Below are 27,836 nucleotides of genomic sequence, written 5' to 3'. Positions count from 1 at the left end.
TGTTTCAAATTGTATTCTAGACTACATATTATTTGGTGTTGAAATCTCTTAAGATTTTCTTATTTTTAGTCTCATATTTCAGGAGGATGAGTTATGTTGATACAAGTACTTGTAGTTTTAGAATGATATTAATGATGAATGGTGATAAAAAATATAAATTGAATAAACAATAGAAATTATGTCTATCCTTAGCTTCAATATATTTTGATTAGATGATAGGTTTATATCAAAACATGGTGAACTTTATTATTGCTTATGTTTATAGTTTATAAAGTTGGCATTAGTTATAACTACTACACAGCATAGCTGTCTTGACAATTAAAGTAGTTTCTAACCATCTTCTAGCCATCCAATTGACAGTTGAGTTTACAACTAGAAAATAATTGATCAAAAAGAGTTAGTGCATATGATATAGAAAATGATCTTCCAAGTTGGTTAGAAAAGTTGTAACTAACCTGACGAAGTGCTATGAATACAAGTATATGATCATTTTGTGGTGAACGCTTTAGAGTTTTGAATAGAATTGTAATTCAAATAAAAGAAGCATATTGTAAGTTATTTGATGAATATTTCTAAATTTGTAAACATCATTTCAGAAGATTATTGATAGTTTTTTTATTGAAGTTTGTTTAGAAGATAATACCAGAGTGATTTGTAAATCTAATCAAAACATTTCAAAGGAAATAGTAATCAGTATTTAATGTTTCAATATATAATTCTAATAGTGCTAACTAAAAATTTTCAAATTTGGAATGATATATTTGTAACATTCTTTTGGTTAATGTCTTAAGAATGCTAAGTTGGTGCTCAGTTTGTTATGTTGATATTTTTGTAGGGAGTTGGTGCTCTCATAGGGTATTTGCTGATTCCTTGGGCTAGTGCCCTAAAAGTTTGTAAATTTTTTAAATATGAGGTTGGATGAGGATAGTAGATCCTAGCAACATTTCTCATTGTGGTCTTCCCATCTCGGGTTTCCACATAGTCCCTTGTGCATTGGTTTCTTTGTGTGATCTATCTCTTAGATTGTTTAGAGACTTAATTAGTCTAAGCAGGTTATGTTAATAGAACACATGAGTAACCTAGAAGTTTCATCATCAAATAAGGTACCTTTGTTTGATGGCACAAATTATGGATTTTCGAGCATTATAATGGAAATCTATATTTTTTATGTTTGGATGGCAGTAGAAAATGGTTATACTATGCCTAAATTTCCTTTAACTAATCCTATAGATAAAAAGGTGCAGCATCCTAAATTATATTTATTTGTGTGCTGAGGCCTGAACAAAGATTGAATTCTTCTCATACCATGCATATTTGCCATATTTTTGACCCTGCACTTCATCTCCCCTTATATTCTAGTGCCTGATTGGTCAAGATCAGGGTGTAAGCACCCTAGTCCTCATCCTGACCCCATATTGGCTCATGTAAAAAAACTAAGTTGTTTTTAGATAGGCAAGTATAAAAGGTGGTCTACCCCTCCCATTTGGATATACAATTGGAATTCAACAAAATATTGATCAATCAATTTAAGGAATCGAGCATCCAATTTAAAGTGTGAACATAATTAGTCTTCTTTCAAGCATTAGAGTAGAGATAAGGTCAAGATTCATGCATTAGAGTTGACATTCATGTTATTTGTTATTGAGGACATCATGAAACCCTAATTATTCATGGAGACAAACAAAACTTCACAAGGAGGTATACACTTTGTATTTCAATCATTATTCAACATCTCCCTCCAAAAGAGAACATTTCCATTACTGCAATTCCACCATATTTCTTTCTAATTCATGGTTAATTTAAAAAATAGGGTTTAACCTAAGTTAAACCCCTATTCCCAACCTATTTCTCTTTTCTTTTTTTCATAGGAACAGGTACGAACCTACAATTATCAAAATTAGGTTTATTTACAGTGTCAAATCAATCCCCCATTAGAGTGCAAAAAATGTGGAGGACTAGAGCGACCATCAGTATGGACATGACAAATAAAGATCTCCTTCTATGGACATGACAAATAAAGATCTCCTTCTAGGAACAGATCCAGATATATTTACATTTCCTAGATCCTCATTCGTGGCTCAATCTTATGACTATATCTTACCATTTATGCATTTTTTACATCAATTCCAACCCATTTACCCTACTTTCAACATTTTTATAAGTCAACTTGAAAAAGAGTTCAATACAATTCAAACCTAGTAAATCCAATAGAATTCTTAGTCCTTATCCTTGTTGATTTGTGGCTAGATCCATTGGGTTTACTTCCCTCTTTTAATATAATGGTACCTAAGTCCAAAAATTAGTGGTTTTCATATATCAAATTCAAATTTACATTTGCAAGTTTAATTTTTCATTAAACTTTAAAAATTTATAGGTTAAATTCACAAAAACCCTAAAATTTCATCCTAAAATTGAGCTTGTGCATTGTCTCATTTGGATTTATTATTTCAAAATTGATGATTTAATTTAAAATTCAAAATTTCCTTCCTAGATCTCAATTTTAAATTGAATTACATAAATTTAGTGGCTGAATTTACAAAAACCCTAATTTTAAATTGTAAAATTTACAAAAACCCTAATTCAAATTTCGTAACTAATTATTTAATCAATCATTTTCACAAAAAATAGTATTGCTTAATCATAATTTGCAAATTCAAATTCAAATTTCCCTCCTTTGTGCATGAGTTTTACTACCATTAGTCCTACCTATAATATTTATCTAAGAAGAAGTTGTCAAATTAAGGCTTCCTAATGTTTAGTTACCAAATCTATGGAGGCTAATTTGGATAATTTATTTCATGAGAATGTGAGTGGTGTTAGACAGTTCAAATAACCAGAGGACAACTAAGAGGGGGGTAGGTGAATCAATTGTCACCAGATTGCCAAAATCTTAAAAAATTAAAACTTTAATACCCAAACACATAAGATCAATACCGGAATACATAAACCAATTACCAAAATAGTAGATATACCAATTAAGCACAACCAACAATTAGAGAATAGTTACCATCCACATGACACCAAGATTTGTACATGGAAAACCTGGTAAAGGGAAAAACTATAGTAGGAAGCCTACCGACAATCAAATAATACTTGCAGGAAGGCCAACAGCCTAGATCACATTGCTCATTACAAAAAGGAGTCTCACTGACTACATAAAAATTCAAACTACAATCTGAAAGAAAGAATGAACTGCAATAATAACATCTTTTATGCTTGGATAAAGTTCTGGTTAAGCTCAATACCGGAGGTCTTAAACCTCTTGCATAAACCCAACTCGATCACCTATGATCGACCAAATCCTTTGCATGAATGATTATTACATTATTCACTTGCATTACCTTATCCCTTACATGATCTACAAAGAGATCTTACACATATATATACAAACCCTCGACTTTAAACAATTAGGTCGGCCACTAGATAATAAAACCGATTACATAATTATAAAACATGGCGGCCTGAGACCAAACAAATATCATCCAATCCATAAGTCATCTCGTAAGCACATCGAGAAGTCCTAACAACATGTTACATTAAGTTGATCCATAACCTAGATAGTACTAGACCCAATTTAGGTCCACAATCACCATCAGCACCCTAGATCCCTACCACAATAGTGGTTCCTGTGAAAAAAGAGACAAATTTTACTTGAGAATTGGTTCTTAAACTGAAAAGGCTTCAACATTATCATATACATAAAAAAATAATAGGGGGCAGATCATCTTGGAGAGAGAATTAGCTCAAGATAAGAAATTAAAGCAGTTGATCTAAAGGTACAATGAGGAATTTGAGATTGTGAACTCTTGCTTAGACCCATTTAAACCAGCTATCTTCTACTCCAAGAAAGAATCTATCTCAATAGTCATCTGAATTAATCTTCTTAAGTATGAGATAGGCAGATGACATTGACTCAAAACTATTAAGTATGATATAGGCAGATACACAAGCCTTTTGGGTTATCAATTTTTTACCTACAGTCGTGGATCCACTGCTGCCTGCCTAGTTTATTGTCCATCCACCATACTGATATCCCAGATTGTTTGCATGACTGCCTGCTACTAGTATCTTCTGGGGTTTCTTGTTTAAAGGTAATAATGCTTTCTCACCCTTGTTTCCATTCTTCAAGAGAACCAGTGACTTGTGAACCGCCTCTCTGGCTATTTCTCTCTGAGCTTGAACCAATCCAAAAATTTATTAAAAATCAAAATGAAATCCAGTTGCTTCTTGTCAACACTATAATACAATGTCCTCAAAGTGAAAAATACATGCAATGCAAGTGGATTTCATTTTACTCACAGGATTTCCAACCATGCCCAACAATGATCTGTTTGTTTTGGGATGTTCAAACAAGCCAGCAATGAACTTGACCCTGAGAATCCTCCTAATTGAATCATCTATTATGCTCATAGAAATCTGGCCTGAATTGACTAATTTTGTAAGGTTACTAATGTAATTTTTGAACTTGAAAGGGACCATCACCTACATAGTTTCAAGATTAGATAAAATAAATTACTGACTAGAAAGAAAACCAATATAGTGGTATGGAAATATGATTAATCATTTAAAATCACCATGTCCATTCCTGCATTGATCGAAGAAGAAACATTGTATGAGTAGTTTGAGCCTGGTGGTGAGGTGATCCTATCTATTCCTTCCCAATCTGAAATGATAAATCCTTGTACTCAAAACGATCAAGCCAATTATCAGCTCAAGATTTCTTGCGTATTGTCTGGGAACGTATTTCATGATTTTCTTGTAATAGAAAAGACATGTTTCTTAAATGGCCCTACTCCGTGTATTAATCAGAAGAAAAAAAATCGGTAAGCTTTGGAAATCCAATGGAAGTAGTGTTCTGATTAGAGTTCTTCCTCTGTAATAAAATTATTATTACAGAAAATAAATAAAATGAATCACTCTATTTGTCATATTTACTTACTTTGAATCCATGTTCATCTTTCAAAATCCTAGTTAGAAGGTGTTGGTTTGCATGCATTTTTTCTCCATTCCAGCTAGAGTAAGAAGCCATGATAGTTGACACACCCTTTGCCAAGGAGTACAGGTATGGACGCATGTGAATCTAGAAAAGATCATCGTAGGTTGCCAGAGTATTGTGTTCATTGACTCCTCCCTCTGTTCCACCATCTCCAACAAAATGCTTGGCACAAGCTACAACATTCAGTCTGAAATTGAACATTTGAACACAAGAAAATCATGACTAGAAAAAACATTCCCAAGAGTTTTCAAAATAAATGAAAAATGGTAACAAAGCTAGCATACCGTCCCCCCACATATGGATAGCCATTATGATGTTCTTCAGGAGGAGAGCCCTATACCCCTTCAATGATTTCTGCCATTTTTAGAACTACTTCAGTATCTTCACTGTTACATTCATAACACCTTCCCCATCATGGATCACGACATACATGTTCAATTATTGTGATTGCCGTATAAGAAAACCAGACAGTACTATAAACTCAAAGAATTTGACTGCAGAGGTCAATTTTGCCTTCAGTTATACATTAAACTTCAAAGTTCTAAATTCCATACATCTAAAGACTCTTGACTACAAACGTGTTGAATTATTGTGATTGCAGTATAAGAAAACCAGACAATACTATAAACTCAAAGACTTTGACTGCAGAAGTCAATTTTGCCTTTAGTTATACATTAAAATTCAAAGTTCTAAATGTCATACATCCAAAGACTCTTGACTATAGAAGGCAATTTCGCTTTCAATTATACTTTAAAGTTATAAAAAGGCATCAAGAAATCTTAGTAAACTATAATGATATTCCTATAACAATATACCTACAAAATACAATATTGACATGCACCAAGTATTTTAAAGGAAAATTAAAGAACTAATACATTGAAGCTAGCAAGAACTACTAGACATCCAACAAATCTTATCAAACCAAATAAATCATAGATTGTGATGCAAATGAACTCCTGTGATTTAGGAGGCATGATCAAACCGATCCCCCAAATTTAGGAGGCTTAGAATAGCCATAAAAAAACAAGGAGCTAGAGTCAAGGTTGACGTTCCTACTTTTAAAGGTGAAGTAAATCTTGAGGTGTTCTTGGATTGGATTCAAGACTTAGAAAAGTACTATGATATGGAAGGGATTGAGGAAGCTGATCCACAAAAGGTGAAGATTGCAGCTTCAAAGATGAGGTCATGCAACTCTATGGTGGGAGAATCTTCAAAACACTAGGAGTCAATGAAAGGTGAAAATTAAGTTTTGGCCAAAGATATTAAGAAGGTGAAAATTAAGTTTTGGCCAAAGATATTGAAGCATTTAAAGACTAGTTTCATGCCTTCAGATTACCAGCAAAAGCTTTTTATAGAATTTCAGAACTTCAAATAGGAGGAGTCCTCCATATCTACCTACACTGAAGAATCAATGAAGTTGAACTAATTTGCAAGAAGACAATGAGCATACTATGGCCAGGTATATTAATAGATTTAGATTCTAGCTACAAAATGAGTTAACCTTACTCAAGGTGAATTCTGTAGATGAAGCTATCAATCAACTTTAAAAACAGAAGAGAAATTGAATAGAGTAAGCAAAGCAACCAGCAAAAGAGGTGGTAATTCAAATAGAGGAAGGAACAAGGATGATTGAGGCTGAGAGTAAAGATAAGTACAGTTATGGTATAAGGGACAATGTCTAAAAGAATTTGTACTGTGAACAACATCACACTAATGTAAGACAAGAAGACCATCTCACGAAATATAAAAAAGGAAGCATGCCTAAATGGCAGAACACAGAGGAGGAGAAGGCACCAGTGGGAGATTTTTATTCCTTTAACTTTATTTCTGTTTTAAATGATTTATGTGCAGGTGATACAAATGTTGTGAAAAATAATGATGATTTTCAGTGGAGGAGAACTCCTAAGCCTTCAAGGAGCTGCAAAAAGAAGAAGATAAATTGACAAAGGAGGAGGATCTATATTCCAACAAGTGGCTGGAAGCAAAAGAAAACAAAAGTGATGATTTAAGAAAATTTTTAATTTGGTCGAAGGGAACACCATGGCTTGATTTTTCAAGTCAAAAAGTGATGATTTAAGAAAATTTTTAATTTGGTGGAAGGGAACACCATGGCTTGATTCTTCAAGTAAAAAGGGATGGTCAAAAGGATGATTCTCATGCAAATAAGCTTAAACCAAGAGATTCAAAATTTTAAAAGAAGGAGAGAATGATGCAAACTAACTTTTATGTTTTAAGAGGCATGATCAAACCTATCCCCTAGATTTAGGAGACTAGTCTAATAGTATTTTCTATGTTTAGAATAGTTAGTAGTGGCACAAAATAGTGGGAGACAATTGTTGCATGATTACTAAAGATCAAGAGTTAGTATTCTATTAGGACACAGTGTCTTTGTGAGGAAAGGAAGAGATATTAATTTGGAGATGTGTAATGGGAGAGATAGAATGGGTAGGAGAGTTAGATCCTGAGTTTTGTAAATATTTTGCAGGCATTGGAAACATACGGTTGTGCTACTAATTCTCAGGATCTGAGAAATAATCTGTAAAATACGTGAGATCCAAATTACCATTTAAATAATAAAAAACATTATAAATAACTTGTATTAACATGGGAAAATATCAATACTTCCAAAATCATGATGACCCATCTAGATTTTAACCATAATGCAATACATCCATAAAAATCTGCGGTATACAAAGAACCCTTGAGATTCAAATTTCTACATCAATGAATAATGATGTCATAAAAAAAAATCTGATACGAACATGGTCCCATAGCAGTCATTCAAAACTATCATGACTCTCCTTAGCCACAACACACAACATCCTTGAGGTAACAACACAATAGTACAACATTCTTTCAAAATTGGTATGAGCCACTTTTGCCCAATACAACACATCCTTAAAATATGATGTATAAACAAAACTCCATTCAAACATATCATGATCCAGCTATCTCCAAAAATCCATAAAAAATTCAAATACCCAATGAACAAATACAGAATAGAAAAATTAATCTTTTGACATGGGATAATTTCTCTTCAACTGAACTTTCAACTTGGGTGCCCAATTTTAGCATTTAAACCACTCGCCAGCTCAAAATTAATACAATCCTTATGTTCGATCAATCTCAATAGTGTAACACATGCATAATTCATTGAAAAAACCCAATACAAATGCAGTATACAAGTGTCAAAGACGTACCTTCAAATGCACAAATGATAGAACCATCTTTTTTTCCAAAAAAACATTCAGCGAACTGCAGAATAACATCCAGTACACACTTATCCCAAGCTAGAAGCCTTTAAACCTTAAATAGAAAAATTAATTCACCATAATGCCTACCCTTCACACTAAGGTAAGGTTCCATGGAGAGGGCTTCTTAAAAGAATTTGGGAATCTAAAATATTAGCTAACTAACAAGTGGCAAAGAATTTCCAAAGCTGGTTGGGCAATTTCTTGCCCCATCCCAATTTCACCTGCTGAAATATTCAGTCCTAAAAAGTAGGGACTGCTATTTTTCAGGAAAACATTCCTGCAACATATTTTTTTTTGATTTTATGAGACCTCCCACTCCATAAAAATAGATCCTGAAGCTTCCCTTAAAACCTTACCCTAAATTCTGATATAAAATGCAGTATATTAACCTATCCATATACATTTCAAGCTATGCCCAAAAAGATTATACAGTACAACCAATCCATACCACAATCTACAACTTTTTGAAACCTACACAGTGAATATATATATATATATATATCCAGTTCCTGCTCATCCCAAGCTACGATATCTAAAACCCCAAACCAGGAATTATCCTTAAACTAATGCAATTTAATATATCAAAAAAACTGACCTTAAATGTCTTGGATTACTACAAGTGTACAACCGTTCTACTCCGTATGCTAGTAAAATGCCAAGAAAATTCAAAGAAAAGACATCCAAAACAAAATGCACTATCATACCTAGTTTATACTTATCGTAAACCCTGAAAGAATGCAGTGTACAATCCAATTTATTTAGCAGAAACCGCATAAAATATACAATACCCAAAAAGTTGTACCTTCGATTTCTTGGATTAAGTCCCAATCTGTAATGCCCGAAGCCTATAACCTTCAAAAGAACAGCAGAATAGTACGTAATTTATATCTCTTCCAAGCTATATTTAAACTCTGAAAAAAAAAATGCAGTATAGTATCTAGTTGATACTTCATCCCAGCTATGCTATGAGAAAAATAATGCAGTACGATACCTAAATCGTAATTATACCAAGCCAAATTTCCTAAATCCTAAAACCCTCAAAAATGAAGCCACTCCATAAATATCGCAAGCTAAAATACATCATACCTTAACCCCTGAAAAATGCAGCATCATACCCTGTTCAGAAATACCTTATTACCCAAAACATATTTAAAATGTAACATAATACTCAATTCATACTTATCCCAATCTTCAATACCTTAATCCCCAAACCCTGAAAAGACGCAGAATGATACCCAGAAAATGCTCATCCAAAATCACAATATACCTTAATCCGTGAACCCTGAAAAATGGAGTATAATACCCTATTCATAACCATTCCAAGCCAGAATGCCATAATTCCGACAATCCAACAACACCGTATAAATCCCAGAAAACAAATGTAGCAGTGAAACCCAATTGATGCTTATCCCAAGCTACAATACCATAATTCCTACAATCTAATAACATAGTATAACTCCCCATTTCAAGCTATATTACTCAATTCATTACCCTGTTGCAATCTAAAATAACCAATTCAGAAACCTTTTTAGAAAAATGCAACCCAGTTGGATCAAAATAATCCTAAGCCACAAGACTAAAAACATTCATACCTATTCCAAGGTCCCTTATAATTGCAGGGGTAGCCACTACTCTCTCAATTTGGGTCATCTGCCCAATTTTCTCAGCCAAAGTCATCCTTGAAAGCAAATCCTCAATCCTGTCTTCAACTAGCTAGTGGGGATCCTTATAAACCACTGTAGAGTTCCTGTGTTCTGCATTGCTATCTTGGGAATTTCCTTTGGGAAAGGTCAACTGTGTACTGATTGCAGCCATGATCACAACCAACACCAGAACTCTGATCAAGAGTTTCTTATCCACAGCATATATAGAGCATTTTTAATGTGAGTAATTTACTGTGGGTCACTTCCACGTTGCGTAAAGATTACGTGAACCTTGATTACAACTGAAAGTTCTGAATATACTTGGGTGTACATATGTCATGGGGGAGCAGTGATTTCTAACGGTCATTTGTTTGACCGTAACTGTTTTTCAAGTTTTGAGCTTGCAATTTGAATTATGATTAGTTGGCATTAATATTTCACAATTCACTGTTTGAAATTATGATTAGTTGGCATTAATATTTCACAATTCACAGTTTATTAGACTAAGTGTATGAGTTTTGATTTAAATTGTATATGTTTTTTAATTTTTTCAATCATAGTAGTCTTTCATCAAGAAGAGGAAAATGTGTAATAGGATTGTAAAAGTAGATATAAAGGAGAGAGGAGAGTTGGGATGAGGGAAAAGATTAGAAAAAAAACAATTAAAAATTAAAATTAAAAAAAATGAAAAAAATGAAGTTAAACATGAGAACACTCAAGACATAACGATGACAATAAATATAAAATCAAATAAATAGACATAAAGATGAAAACATAAGATGAGATAATAACCTAGAAAAGAGAAGCATATAAAACAATAAAATTATATATATATAAGAACAAAGAGAAAACCAAAAGAGACACTAACCTATAAAAATTGGGATACTAATCTATATATATGTGCCTAAAAAAGAGATGCTAATCTATATAGACATATATTAACCTAAAAAGTCACAGAAACCATTAAATACAAATTTAATCGAGAAAAATTCTACACAATCTAATCCAAAAACATATATAATAAATACAAATTTGTTAATAATTTTACCATATAAAAATTAATTTATCTTAACACTATAAACATGATTGAAAAAGAGTTGCATATTAACCTAAACATAAGGTTATATGTGTGTGCAAAAGGAGAAACTAAGGTATATAACTTAGGTAAAAACAAAAACAAAACCAAAAGATATGCTTACCTATTATCATTGAGAGGTATTTAACATATATAAATATTAAAACAAAAAAAAAATTAAAAGAAATATTAACCTATAATCATAAAAAGGGTTTCTCCTTTTTATAACCATAGTAAAAATAACTTTATCTTAATATCACAAACATGAATCTGAAAAAGAGAAGCATATTAACTTAAACATAAAGTTATGTGTGTATAAGAACAAACTCACGTATATAACTTCAATAAAAAACAAAAAGAAAACCAAAACATATACTTACCTATAATCATAAGAAGAAGGTATCTAACATATATAAATATAAAAAAAATAAAAAATAAAAAGAGATATTAACCTATAATCTTAAAAAGAAGGTATCTAAGATATATAAATATAAAAGCAAAAACAAAATTAAAAGAGATATTAACCTATAATCATAAAAAGGAGGTAACTTTATATATATGTGTGTAAAAGACAATACTAATTTATAATTGTCTATAATCATAAAAAGGAGATACCTTCTTTATAAGTGAGTAACTCTTTTGATTTTCTTTTTGTTTTTATCTTTATTTACTTTAGATTCCTCTTTTTTATGATTATAGGTTAATTTGTTTTGTGGTTTTTTTTTAATTATGATTATAATAAAAAAATTGTGTGCCTCTCTTTTTTAGATTAATATCTTTTTTGTTTTAGGTAATCTATATATGTCAATATTGATTAGTATCATTGAGAGGTATTTAACATATATAAATATACAAATAAAAAGAAAAATTAAAAGAGATATTAACTTATAATCATAAAAAGAAATTATTGCCTTTTTATGACTTTTTATATATATATATATATATATATATATATGACATACTAATTTATAATTGTCTATAATAATAAAAAGGAGATACCTTCTTTATAAGTAACTCTTTTGATTTTCTTTTTGTTTTTATCTTTATATACTTTAGATACCTCTTTTTTAGATTAATATGTTGTTTGTTTTAGGTAATCTATATATGTCAATATAGATTAGTATCATTGAGAGGTATTTAACATATATAAATACAAAAATAAAAAATAAAATAAAAAGAAATATTAACCTATAATCATAAAAGGGGTATCTCCTTTTTATAACCATAATAAAAATAACTTTATCTTAATATCATAAACATGAATCTAGAAAAGAGAAGCATATTAACTTAAACATAAAGTTATGTGCGTGTACAAGGAGAAACTAACGTATATAACTTAGATAAAAGAAAAAGCAAAACAAAAAATATCCTTACCTATAATCATAAGAAGAGGTATCTAACATATATAAATTTAAAAAGAAAAAGAAAATTAAACGAGATATTAACCTATAATCATTAAAAGGAGGTATCTCCTTTTTATGATTATATGTCTTTTAGTTATGTCTGTGTGTACACACATACATATACACATACATAAATGTATGTATGTATAAGATAGACTAACTTATAATTGTCTATAATCATAAAAAGGAGATACCTTCTTTATAAGTGAGTAACTCTTTTTTATGATTATAGGTTAATTTGTCTTGTGTTTTTTAATTTTTTAATTATGATTATAATAAAAAATTTATGTGCTTCTCTTTTTTAGATTAATATCTTTTTTGTTTTAAGTAATCTATATATGTCAATATAGATTAGTATCATTGGGAGGTATTTAACATATATAAATAAAATTAAAACTAAAAGAAATATTAATCTATAATCATAAAAAGGGTATCTCCTTTTTATAACCATAATAAAAATAACTTTATTTTAAGATAACAGGAAAAGGAGGCAATCATGCAAGAGACGAAGTGGACCTACGCATAATTATATTCCCATTTGGCTCGACTTTTTTCCAAATATACTAGGGCTATGTTGTTTGAAAGCTGTCATGTGATATATAAGCATTTGTTGTTTTAATATACATTTCTTTTTGTTGAATGCAGTATAGCTTTTCATTGCGTATATCTCCCCTGCGTAGCTTTTGTAATACTTTTTTAAACAATAATTATTATTCAACTAAATTTAATTTCCATCAAAAACTTGACCTTATAGGTTAAAATATATCTTTCTAGAGGAAAACCTTTGTAAACCAGAATATTTTTTATGTTAATATTGATAAGAGTTCAAATGTGAGATTAGATTAATTGAATTTTTAATGGAGACATTATATGTGATAATAGTGTACACACACATCTATAAAAGATCCAAATTATTTTATCATTTAGTTTACATTTATGGTTATGGTTAGGTTTCAAATTAGTTTAGTGTTATGGCTTAATTTTTGTTTAAGGTTTGGATTCTAGTTCATATAGGGTTAGCATTAGGTTTTATGAGGTAACGTGTAGATAAACAATAAAGTATGTTAACTAGTTGACCCCCAAAAAAATTTCAATGCAAATTACTCAATGTGGATCTCCATACACCATGATGAGACTGATAACAACACTTTAAATCAATCTCCAATGCATATCTAGACCAAAAGAGTATGATCCAAATAAGATAAACAAATTGAGTCAACCAAAGACAAACACAATAGATTAGATCAAATAACGTAATAACATAACTTCTCTTGTGGAGCATACTAACACTTGAATAATGAAATAGAACACTACATGAACAATATGAACATGTCCTCCAAGCCACAACACTTGGACCAACACTACGAAGCACTGCATAGCATTCTCCAAAGTAGTCTTGACATACAACCTCATTGCCAACAAATTGTAACAACTAACTTTAACATCTAAACAATCAAGGACTTGAAAACATTATAGTGCAACATCCATACAACATAGACATTAAATCTAAAACCGAAAGACATCAGTAGAAAAAGTGGAGGAATATGAAACATTCTCCCATAAAGACTTTAAATACTCTTTCTTACATATTTCAACTTCCACTACTATCACCTTTTGAAACACCACATAATAACTCAATATCACCACCATACATCATAACAACATTTGGACACTCATTTTTCGGCCATACAATCGAGCAACTACAACTTCCTCTTCACCTTTTTCATCAATATATACAAGTGTGAAATCGATGACAACAACACCATGCAAATTGCAACCAATCTCCCATGACAACAAATTTGACATCAATGATAACACATACTTATGTTTCCAATAGAAGAGATTACTTGAAATCATTCCATCCATGTGAAACCAAGAATCTTGCTAAACTTATCAAAAGTTATGATGACATGAAATAACACAAGTTCCTTTCTTTGTTCTATTTTTATTTAATATGATGCATCCTAAAGTATTTATAAAAAATAAACACCTTATACTAAAGAGTCTACTTTTTAATTACCAGGTGTTATGTAATTTTACTAATATATATCCACCTTTTTAATGTTGCAAAATAGTGAACAAAGTGTTAGAATTAAGCTGTCATCTACCTTGTAAATCTTATGTCAGACTACATGGTTCCAATATCCTTGGAAACTGTCCTATGGCACTTAGGGTGTATTGAAAAAATATTTTGAAACATTTATTCTCACTATTCTTAGTAATATATTCATATGGGGTGGTGGGTTCCACTAACATCGAAAAAAGGTGGGTTGTGAACATAATTATTTAATATTATTTTCCCACATGTGGATTCCTAGAATGGGATAACTAATTGTAGTGCCCTTCCATGACAAACTCTTTTATGGTACATATTAAGGTTACTTATGGACTTGTTTAGACTCTTTTATGTTGAGATATTCTGTGGTGACATTGATACATTATGTTTCTATGTTGGATGATGGTATACTCAAGCTATGTTGATGTTAGGGTTGTGTTTGGTTATTTATGCTTATTCGTTATCATGTGATGTGGCTTATATTTATTGATCATGATATTTTTCCATGTGATAACCTATATTTTATGTTTATATTAGATGTGATAATGTTTTTGATGATGCTATGTCATTGCTATGTTGTCTTATTATTGTGGAGGTGAAAGGGACAATGTCACATCACTCATTTATGAGTAGGGTGTGATGTTGCAATTCTCTTTCACTTGTTTGTTTGTATATATGTATTCATTATAGGTTTATTATATTATATTGATATTATTTTCTAGAACTATATTTTTATTGTATTTATTTTTTATTTATGAATTTAGTTATTTATTTTAATTTTATTGGTCATTTGGAGAATTGGTAATTAATATTTGTTACCCTTTTCTTTCGTGTTGATGTGAAGTGATTTTTGTGTTCGCATGGGAAATTGCTAATTGAGTTCTCATGTAGAAGGAAAAGGATGTTTTTTCGTTTTGCATGTATTTCTTGGTGACTTTGAGGATTTTTGGAAAAAGAGGGTGGCTTTTTATTCAATTCTGGGAAAATGAGAATGCATTTCATCAGTTCGACTTCTTGGGAGAGCTTCTAGGTCATAATCATGAGCTTCTCAGATTTGCTAGGCTCAGGTGAGGCTGTGAAGATATCAATAATCTCCTTTATCCCCACTTTGAGGGTATCAATTTCTCTCTCCACCCACTTCCATCAGCTCTCCTGGCTTCTAGTCGCTTCCATAACCAGGCTTGTCAGATTACTATTCCTCTGTAACCCACTATCCTCTTCTTTAGACATGGTCCCTTTCTTTTCCTTCAGGATGTTAATTGGAATGTCTAGTTTAATTTTTTGGTTCGAAGTCTTTAGACCATAGTCCTTAGCTGCAAGCTTCTTCTTTTTAGAAAGGGGCTCGTCCTTAGAAATCAGTTTGCTGGTAGATTTATATTTGTTGCCCACCCATTTGGAGGGATTCTTACTACTAAACATCCCAGGGCTGACCATCATCTCACCTTCTTCCACTAGCTTATAATCTGGTTCGTCAAAAGGAATGACACCCCCACTATCCTCCAAATCCATTTCTGAGTCAGAGACATCCTGAATATTAGTATGTTGGCCTTTCTTAGATAGAGAGGGAACAAATTCAAGGGTCTTAGTGTACTCAATGATGAGCACAATAAGACCTTCATGAAGAACATGATTATTTGGATTCTCCATATGTTTTTCAAGACTATTCTCTAAAGAGGAGGCTAGATAGAAAGGAATAGAAATGATTTTTCCATGTGTAAAATGGTAGGAAAAGATACTAGGATATCTGTCATTGAGTGTAATATACCTCATAATGAACTCGACCATGTTTGCTTTGGGAGCCATAAGATCTTTCCTGTTGTAGCCACCATCAGCCATTTTGTTAACTATTGAGCGCTCCTTGTATTTGTCGAAAAAATTTGCCAAGTCCTCCTCCCCTACTTTTCTATCTTTATAGAACCTTATGCCATTCATCACTAGACTAGTAGCCATCGCCACTAGGGTTTCATCCAGCTCGTAATCAACACCATAAGCCCTCGGGACCCCTTTCTTCCACCCATTGACAAAGGATTTTGTTAGTAGAGGAGAAGGGCCATGAAGTCTTTACACGAAGGGGACAATTCCCCCATCAATGATTCCCTGCCACACCTCCTTGTTTTTCTTCCATTTCTCAAAAGTAGATAGTTCTTGCATGTTCTTGTCCCCACCCATAATGATCTGGGTCGCCAAACAACAGAAAATGGGCCACACTAGAGGAGTCTCCGAATAGTTGTAGGAAATGGACCACACTAGAGAAGTCTCCAAACAGTCGTAGGAAATGGGCCACACTAGAAAAGTCTTCGAGTAGTAGAAAAAAATGGGCCACACAATTAGATAGAAAATCCAGGTACAAGGGAAGTTTCTAGATCTTCAGTTAGGGAAAACAAAAAGGAGCCATTTTTCCAACAACTCAATCAAATCATGATTAAAGATCATTGATTAACGCAAGTGTGTGAGATCATCACAAGCCAGATCGCACAGGTGTTTTTGGAATGAAACCCTACTACTCCACCATTTAGCCGCCACATAGCCCATCGCCATATTGGCCAGTAGATCCGTCGCTTTGTCTCCTTCCCATAATACATGCAAAACTTTGAATTCTTCCAACTTATTTATTATATCTTGGAAATCCTTGATTAGATTAGAAATCGTCTTGCTAGGATCTGTGCACCCATTCAGATAATTGAGAGTGTTTAGTGAGTCAGACTCCAGCCAAACTTTTCTAAAGCCTTCTCTTTTAGCCATGTGTAACCCAATGTGGGCAGCGCTGACCTTCGCAAAGTGGTTGGACTGGGTTCCCAGAGGGAGCACCACTACAAAAACTAGCAGACCTGTATGATTCCTAGCCACTCCCCCACACCTGGCCGGTTGAGGATTCCCTTTAGCCGCCCCATCCACATTGATTTTGATCCATCCCATAGGGGGAATGCCAAATAACATTTTGTCTGCGCTGCTTTGTTTTGTGCATTGGAATTGCAATATTCCAATCAATTTTCCACCGATTGATAGTATCCCATTCTGCCTAGAGAGTAGGGAGAGGATGGTCATTCTTTCTATTGGGGCAGGACTGCAGAAAATTCTCCTTGGTAGAAATCTGAATTCTAGTAGCCACAACAAGCGCAAAAGATTCCAAATCTCTAAAGACTCTGTTGTTTCTTTCTTTCCAAATACCCCATGCAATATGAGGAAGAGACAAATTATAGAGAACTCCCAAAGTTTGAGTTTTAAAGGAGCACATCCATTCAAACTACATCCTTTGAACTGAATCAAGGAAGACCCAATTAGTGTTCCAGATATTAAGGAAGAAATTCCAGATATCCCTGACAAAAGAGTAGTGAAGCAAAAGATGACCAACATTTTCATTCTCTTCTTTGCAAAGGAAACATCTATTAGTAAGAGGAAGACCTCTTTTGCAAAGATTGTCAATGACAGAGATCTTACCCTACATAAACAGCTAGAGAAAAATGTTAATTTTCAGAATTAAGAGCTTATTCCAGATACCCGCCCAGAAGGGGGGGGGAAGTTTCTGGAGATGAACTTATAAGCATTGGCAACCTTGAGCTTTTCAAAAGAGGAGAAATTCCAGAACACTTCACCCTCCACATGAGAGCGGGGGATGTGTATACAATTCAACCAAGGTTTCATAGGTATCAAAGCATTATCCACATAATTGAGATCCAACTAGGCTCCATCTCTAAAATAATCAGCCACCCAGGAGCCAATTTTTCTGAGATAATTCTTTGAAAGGTGAAGCCTAAATAGAATCTGATAGAGGGCTATCATCAGTCCACCAATCATCCCAAAACCTGATTTTAGCACCATTCCCTAACACCCATCTACAACCATGCAAAATAACTTTTGAGGAGCAAAAGAAGTTGCTCCATAAATCAGAAACATCATTGGGAGGGCATAAGATTCCAAAGTGTTTTGGATATCTAAAATGTGGTATTTATGTTTGAAAATGTCAATCCATTCATTATTCTCTTTAAGACATCTCAAAAGTTGCTTGGACATTAGGGCTTTATGGAAATCTCTCATATTTCTAATGTCCAGTCCCCCCATGGACTTGGGAAGGCAAACCTAATTCCAAGCCACAAGATGTAATCTATTCTTAGATTCAGTCCCCATCCTGAATTTTTTTGTTGTTGTATTCTTTCTAGTTGATGAACAATTTTGGCTGGGATTTTGAATAAACTCATACCATAATGGGAGGCTCTGAAGTGAATCTTTGAGCAACTGGAGCTTACCAACTTGGCTTAACAAAGCACCTTTCCACCCAGCCAGCTTATTCTGGAATTTATCAATAAGGTTCGCCCAAGAGTCTGGGGCTGGACCATGGCGGAGGGGAAGACCTAAATAAGAGTCGCACAAAATTCCAACTTTACACCCTAGAATTGAGGCAAACTTCTTTTTCCTTTGTTCAGGGGTGTTAAAGAAAAAAATTGAGTTTTTAGCCAAGCTAATATTTTTCCTAGTACCTTGTTCATAAGTATCCAAAGTCTTTTTTTAATTCTTAGCTTCTTTAACTGAGCCTTTCCCCATCAACAAAGTATCATCTACAAATTGTTGGTGAGAGCATGAGGAGGCTTGAGAGGAGGGCCGTAATCCCATTATATTGCCTTTTCTAACTTCCCTCTGGACAATTTTATTGAGAGATTCACTCATCAAAATGAAAAGGAAAGGAGATAGAGGATCCCCCTATCTAATGCCCCTTGATGCGCAGAAGAAACCAGATGCAGATCCATTAATAAACACTAAATTTGGGGCTGGACACACATTGTTCAATAATTTGGATTAAGTTATCTCAAATCCAAACGCCCTAAGGATTCGGAGAAGAAAACTCCTGTTGACTCTATCAAAAGATTTCAACAGGTTCAATTTGAGAAAAAAAAAGACAGGTTTTTTATTGATAGATAGGGAGTGGATATTCTCATGCACCATAATAATAGAATCCGAGATCTACCTCCTAGGAACAAACCCATTTTGATGCTTAGAGATTAAATAATGGATGAAATTCTTTAGTCTGAGCACTAGGATTTTGGTAAAAATTTTATATAAAGAATTGCAAAGATTAATAGGTCTAAAATATTGAAAAAGAGCAGGCATCAGATTTCTTGGGGATGAGGACAAGGAAGGTGGAATTCAACACCTTCAAGAGAGAGCGGGATCCAAAAAATTCTTGAGCCATAGTGACAACATTAGAGAAAATAACCTACCAAAAATTCTGAAAGAAAAACAAAGGGAAGCCATCAGAGCCAAGGACTTTGTTACCTTCAAAAGAGAAGACCGCATTGTGAACTTCATCAGGAGAAGGGATTCTAGTAAGCTCCAAGTTCATAGCCTGAGAGATAATGGTGGGAACCTTCTGCAAGATTTCATTTTGAGCTAGAGGGTCAGGAGGATCATCCACTGAAAGGAGATTAGTGAAAAAACTAATGGCTTCCTCGCAAATCTCTTCATGCTTATCAACCCATCTCTAGCCAATCTGAATTTTATTTATTCCATTAGCAACCTTGTGTTTAAGGGTCATCATATGAAAGAAATTAGTGTTTTTGTCACCATGTTTAAGCGATAAAGCTCTAGATCTCTATTTCTAGAATTCCTCCTCTATGGATATAATATCATGTAATTTAGTCAAAATCTCAATTTATTTGTTCAAGACATCTTTATCAAACCCAAAAACTTGTGTATGCTTTTGAACCTCCTCAAGATCCAATTTGAGTTTATCTTTGATTTTGAAGATATTGCCAAAAGAGGACTTGTTCCAACGTTGAATATTGGACTTGAAATTAGATAGCTTCTTGGCTATACGAAACATGTCTGTACCTTGGATATCAATATTCCACCACTCCATAATTTTATCTTGGATGTCAGGGGCCATTAGCCACATTTTCTCAAATCTAAAGGGGTACCCCTTTCTTCCAAACAATGGAGTCACCAAAAGGCAAATAGGGAAGTGGTTTGATCCAACACGGAGCAAAGCATTGAGTCTACAGGAAGCATTCTAAATCCAATTAGGAGAGACAAGGCCCCTATCTAGCTTAACTTGAATGAGATCCTCCCCACTGTGTCTGTTGAACCAGGTGAACTTAGCACCAATAAGATCTAGATCCAAAAGGCTCAAAGAGTTGATCATGTCTACTATCAATAGAGATAGGCATACCCCCATATTTATCAAAATTTGAGAGTGGGGTGTTGAAATCACCTAGAAGAACCCATTTCTCATTAGGGAAGAATGATATAGCATGGAAAATGGAAGACCAGAGGGCTTTCCTAGAAGATCTCCTATTAGGAGCATAGATGTTGGAAATAATCTAGGAGGATCCATCTTTAAGATTAAGGAATCTAGTAGCAATGTGATTAGGAGAAGAGAGAGCCACCTTACCACATAGTAGTCTCGAATTCCAAAGAGTGGTGATACCGCCTGAAGCACCATCTGCATCCACATAGTGAACACCACAATCTCTAAAAATTGTCAATTTAATTTTTTCCACTTTGCTACTAGGCATTTTAGTTTCTTGAACAAGTAGTATATCTATCTTATGATCTCTAACCAAATTGGATATAAGGTCATGCTTGTGGGGGTGATTTAAACCCCTTATATTCCACAAGATGACTTTCATTTAGCATGAGAAGGGGATGCCATCCCCATTTTTTGTAACGTTCTCTGAGCTCCGTCTGCAATGGAAACCCAACTCTGCCTATCTCTGCTAACTGCATTGGGTGGTCTCCCCACTCCCCTTGAGTCTAACCCATAGTCTACGTTTTGTCTATTTTTGGTTAAGACCCCCCTGAGACTAGAGTATTTTGGCTAATAGGGGAGTTCCTCCTTCTGTTTTTGGGTTTGACCTTAATAAAATGAGTGGAGTCCTCTAGGGATGATTCCAACATGGGAGAGGTTAGGGGTTTCATTTCAATAGAGTTATCCATATCAACAACTAGTTGAATGGGAATATACTGGGAAGATCCAATAGTATTTATAATAATCTCTTCATCACAAGGGGCATCCACAGCAGGGGATTCCCCAATATTCTCCTCAAGGGGCAAGAGGTTCGGGTCAAGGACAATAGGAAATTTTGAAGAGAAGTTAGATCTAGGCAAAACCCCATCCCCCACAATTGGGGTAGGAATAGAGGTAATAGATCCATCCAAATCATTGCTAAAATATTTCAAAGGAGGCTCTGCGGGCAGGGCATTTGTCTTCTCTAAGAGCGGCATATAATTCCTCTTTCTCCATTCCTTCTTTGTCTCAGACAAACAATGCTTGGCCTAGTGACCCACTTTTTTACAATGGAAATACGCAAAAGGGATGGATTCATACTCCACTTTCTGCACCCATCTGCCCAACTTAGAGAAAAGATCTATCTCGAAAGGTAGATTTGTAGACTGTTTAACATTGACACATAGTTTGGCATAAACTAGACATCTTTTAGCTGTAGTCATTGGGTCGACTGAGATTAGCTCAACAAAACAAGCTGCAATACTTGCAAATATTTCTACTCCCTGGAATTCCATGGGTAAACCTGGCAGTTTGACCAGTCTTTGGGATTAAAACCTGGTTCCCACTTTTTAAGGGCTAGCGAGGCTTTGCCTAGCATCTAAGGACCTCCCGCCAAAATAGAGCGAAAATATTCTTCACAGGTGAATGAAAATGAGAAGAAACCACCAACCATAGCCACAACATCAATTTGACCCTTACCTTTTGATTTCCTAGAGACCCAGGATCTAACAACATCAATATTAGGGCATGGCCCAACAAATTTACCCACCAAGACTAAGTTCATGTGAGACATATTCTGATCCACAATACAGTCTGGGATAGAGATGGAGCAAGTGCCAGAATCCTGGTCAACTTTATGTTGTACCGGCGAAATGACCTTACCCTCAAGCTTAGTTGCAAAAATAGAAGCCCATTTCTTGTTTCATTCCACAGAGGGAATCTTGTTATTGGGCCCCTCAACATCACCAGGTTTGTCGGAGATGACAAATTTACCATTGGCAATATTCTGCATGGTACCACCATCCCATGTATCATTTGAGGCCCCATCCAAGGGATCAGGGACCAATTTTGTGGGGCGAGTCATGGGGGAATTTCCTCCAATATTCCGTTAGACCTTGATATAATTTGTAAAGAACATAACCCTCATCAATATCATGGTGAGGTCGATCTTTCTTGGATGCATTTCAAAATCACAATATTTTTTTTCACCATTAGTTTTAGTGATAGCTTTATCTTATTCAATTTACCAATGATGAGATCTTTAGCCCATTGAATACAACTTGCTTAAAAATGTCCACTTTTTTTGTAAATAATAGCATTATTGTTGAAATTTTAGGTTTCTTCTTAATAACAAAGAAGTTTTCTAATTAATTGAATTATTATTTTTAACACTACTTTCTTCATCAATCAAAGATGACACCACAATTTTCAATCTAGGATTTATTTGTTTAATGTAAAAATTATATGATCAAAACTTGAAGACGTACTACTTAGTAAGATTATTTTAGCATTATCATCATTGACTGTAGAGTTTACACTTGCAAGTTGATTTTAGGTAACAAAATATACTATGTTGAACAATATTATCTCCCTCTTTCATCTTCAATCTAAAATTCTATTTATTCATGGACATTTTAGCACTTGAAGCCTATAAACCAAATAAATAACTAATCTCCTCTTAGATTTTCTTTGATATCATTGTTATGTCAATATGATGTAAATATATATTAGATAAAATAAGATCAATAAATGCTATGTTCCTACAATCTTTATCCATCCATTTTATTCTGATTAATTAAAACTGGGAGAGGGACCATACACTTAATATAACTACGAGGAACTCACAAGTAGTGAGACCACCAAACACCCCAAAAAAAAGGACACCATTTTTTTAAAAAAATAGGGCTTTTGACTAGAGCACCCAACTAACAGGAAAAAGGGTCTCAAACCCTCAACAAGATTTCATTCTTCGAACATAGGGGTTTTCAAGAGCACCCTGAACATTAACCCAAACAAAAACCCTAACAATGATAGAATAGTCATGGAAACTAAAACCTAACAACGAGTTTTAGAAGTCATCCTGTAACCTTAGAGGAACACCTAGCCATTCCTCAAAAGCATAAAACATACTCAAATGGACTAGGATAAAAATTATTAGAGGCACCTCAATAAGCCATCTAATCACATAAGAACTTAGGAGCAATATCCCAGAAAAGAAGAGCACCCAGGGAGAGGCCCTAGCAAAAAAACCAGAGAAGTAAAGATCCCAAAACGTTTTGCCACCAAAGGAAACATCACCATCATGAAAAATCAAGACAACACCCCACAAATTCCCAACATCAAAAAAAACCTTTATGAGCATTGCAACTTCAAGGCCCCCCTCTAAGGGTCATCAAAAGGAATAGAGCAATAGACACATTCAGAAACCAATCCAAACAAGAAAGGAGGACTGAGAGATAGACTCACAAAAGAAAGGAATAAGCTACCCATTTGAACAAACCCGAAGCACCAAAGGACACCACCCGCTATAGTATGAAAGTACCCCTCCATAGGACCATCAACATTGAACATAAGCCAAGCAATTACACCACTAAAAATAGGGCATACCCATAGTAGGCAGCCAAACAAAAAACACCCAATCTCGAATCGTAACCTGGAGCACATAGTGCACTAAGAAAGCCTCACAATCACAAGTATTACCCACCCACCAATAGAGAGAAGATGCATGAACTCATAAAACCTCAAGAAGCTTCTTCGTCCAACCAATTACAATGACAAGAGAGGGAGGAGAAAAACACTGGCATATCGAGTCAGGCAAGCAAAAGAGAAGTGAAAAAAATCCATAGAGACGGAGAAACCTCTATAGCATTCCAATAATGCATCCCTCCGGTGAGAGTTGGGAACATAAACCATAGGAAACGCCAAGACTAAGCTAGCGACTCGACCATTATCTATACAAGCCACAAACCCCCAAGCATTAGGTTAACTCACTACGAGGAAATATTAGTAGAACAACTTAACACGTAATAGAATGCAACACTATACCAAAGTGTATCTGAGATAGGAAAAAGGAGAGATTACTGTCCAAAAGCCATGAACCTTTCATAGGGTGCACACCATGCGTAAGGTGATCAACAGTCTTGTAAGTAAGTAGAATGCCCCATATAGGCCAAATAGAGGCCTTCCACACAAAGATTCTTCAAAAGGAACTGGATTACTAATAGGTCAACACAACCCAACTTTCGCCAAATAGATCACATACAAGAGGGTTTGCAATTGGTGCACACTAGAAAAGAAGGCCCCACAAAGGAGAAGGGCCAATACCTAGATGAAGAGGTATAGAATCACACACCCCCATAGGAGGGCACATCACATGGGTGATAAAAAGAAAGAACAAAGAGAGGGTCAGTGCAAGAAGCTGAGTCAACTTTTTGGCCAAAAAGTGGAAGTGTTTTCCCTGATTTTCATATTTTTCCACACTTGAGCTAAGAATTTGAAGCACTTAGAGATAGAATCTTGGAAAAAGATAGTAATATAGAATATATCCCTTTGAGTCTACTTTCCAAATATTTAATTTATTTTAATACCCACATAAAATAAATTGACTTTCAAAATGGATTTCTAAAAAACAGTTTTTAAAAATGCCTATTTTAGGACCATACCATGCACGTGTATGACACACTTTTTGACACAAATAATTTTTTTTTTCAAACAATCTTGGGAAATTATTTGTAACACACTCAATATATATGAGAATATTTTTTTGTTATTTTGTTTTTTGAATATTTTGTTTTTATTAATTTTTAATTGGCCCTAATTATCGTTTTAAAAACTTGATGTGTACAACTCACATAATTTGACCTAAACTAATCATTTTTTAATTTATTTTTAAATAGAAAACAATTTTGTGTAGATTGATGACATAATTTTTTTTCAAAAACCATTAAAACAAAAAAGTTATTAAATAAACAAAATTAGGTGATATTTCAAGTTTATGCACCAGATTCAGTATCAATTACAAACTTATTACAAATACTAGCTCCCTTTGAGCAATCTTATTACAAATAATATCTCCTTGCACAAATACAAGCTCCTTTCGAGCACCAAACTAGAAACAACAATTGGAAGACCAAGGGTCACAACTTAGAAATCCACTTTAAACAATGTGACAAATACAACAATTGGAAGACCAAGAGTCACAACTTAGAATTCCACAAAGATGTCCCTCTTGGGAGTTGAACTTGGGTCTCCACAGTAAGAACTCGGTGCTTTAACCAACTAAGATCAACCCCCTAGATAGATTCAGTATAAATTAAATAAAAAATAGAGAAAATAATCAAAAATTTTAAAAAATTACATATTCAAAATCTACATAGTATAATGTGAAATGGGTTTTAATTTTGTGAAAAAATTCTCTAATAACAGGCATGCAAAATATTGCAGAAGACCATATTCATGCTTTCATTGATCCAAGTTTGAATTGGTAGGTCAAGGTCTAAGGTTTGGGCATTCCATTCCTATCTCAAACCTAAACACGAGGCAAAAGGCGGGCTGTGGGGTCACATTTCACAAATCGAGGGCCCATTTTATTTTTTTAATGTTGTTTTTAATAATGGGCCTCTGTTTTAAAAAAAAGGGGGAAAAGTGTTTATGAAAACAGGGGCCCATTTTGAGAAAATGGGGCCCCATTTCTTTTACATAGAGGGCCCCCATTTTGAAAAGGAGTGGGGGCCCACCATTTTTTTCCATGGGTCCCCGTTTTATTTTTTCTCTGGGGCCCGAAGCTTAATGGGTCCCTATTTTTTAAAAAATGGGCCACCATTCTTGGAAACACTTTTCCCAATGCATAGACTTACCCCTAAGTGGGACTCGTATTCTTGCACTTCCCCAAGTCTAATAGAATAAAGTGAATATCCAAGGGGAAACCAATGCTTGCCTCCAAACCAGTAGAAGAGAAAAACCCCACCAAGAAAAGGCAAAAACACTAAGCACCAAAGCAACCCAATGACCCAACATAATTTGATAAGTCCAGTCATTGACACCAAGACCCTATATAGGAATAGGGTAGAATCTGAGAAACCTTAGCTCCATTTCGGCTCCCACACTCCATGTATTTCTTTTATCCATCCATTTTTTTACTTCATCTACATCTTGTATTTTTTAACAATTTTGCTTACAATATCCCCTAGATATTTCCAATGAAAAGTAATTGTATATTTATTTTCCTTGTCAAAAAATCAGACCCTTGAAATTTAGCAATTGCAACTAATTTTTCCATTTGAATAACCTTATTTCTCCAAAAGAACTAAATAACTTCAAAAGATTACACTCTTGATTTTTGAAAAAATCTTTATAAATCCTTATACCACACTATGGATCAATATATTTTTTATAAAATAAATTCAAACATACCTTTAGAAACATACCTCCCAATTTCCTTTCATCCAGTGAGATGACTCTTCAGAAACTCTAAATAGAAGTGAAAATTTACTTGTTCCCAAATTTAATTTTCTTATAAAATCTATCTTTCAATTCTATCAAACCTTTTCAAATATAATTTTAGATTTATTTTACTTGGTATCTTGCACCTATCCTAAAATAGAGGTTAACATTAATACCTTGGTGATATTTTCTTCCATTGAGCTATTAATCATTCAAAGATCAATCTTTACTAAATTTTAATTGCAATTCCTTTTCTCTTTGTTTCCATCCAAGTTAGATAACTCAATATTAATTTTGATAAAATTAGATGCTAATTGTTGCACACAATAATATGTCTAGTTTTGTACATCTATGGAATATGGTATATGAGTGTCTTTCAGCTTGGTTATGATAGCTCTGAATACAAACTTTTTAATAACTCAATGTCTTACAATAAGAAAGTTGTAATTTGAGAACTAGGGCTAATGATGCCAAATTAAAAATAATCAACATGAGCATACAATTTTATAATTTAGATATGCAGACGTCAAGTATAGGTCAAGAAATGGGATGCAGAGGCCAATCTATGTCTTAAATATAAACTCAAAAATATAAATAATGGGGCTAGGCAACCTTGTTCCAAATGTGTTGGATGTATATATCAAAAATAGTTTAGGATCAAGATGTCACTTTGAATATCTTGCTAAAATTTCAAAGGAAAAGTTTCAAACTTTGAGACTAGGTGACCTTGTCTTACCTTTCTCACTTGTGTGAAATCTATTCCTACATGTATTAGTTTTATTTTCTTGGATCTGTATTTGTTCTCTCTAGAATATGTCACTTTCACACATAAGAGAGGAATTTTTTTGTTGGGTTGATAGTTGTTTGCCTAGGTCAAATCTTGGGTTTTTAATTAAGTGCTTATGATAAATTGAAATAGAAAAAGATGGTATTCCTTTATGGGGTATATGGTAGATCTAAAATTGAAAAT

General features: G+C 33.8%; 1 pseudogene; it reads right to left on the bottom strand.

The window, feature by feature from the left end:
* Positions 1-3,858: 3,858 nt before the first annotated feature.
* On the bottom strand, positions 3,859-9,586 carry LOC131856776 (uncharacterized; annotated as a pseudogene).
* Positions 9,587-27,836: the final 18,250 nt, after the last annotated feature.

The sequence above is a fragment of the Cryptomeria japonica genome, chromosome 7 (genome assembly GCF_030272615.1).
Source record: "Cryptomeria japonica chromosome 7, Sugi_1.0, whole genome shotgun sequence".
In the NCBI taxonomy this organism is placed as follows: domain Eukaryota; kingdom Viridiplantae; phylum Streptophyta; class Pinopsida; order Cupressales; family Cupressaceae; genus Cryptomeria; species Cryptomeria japonica.
This window is presented reverse-complemented; position numbering and strand designations above follow the sequence as displayed.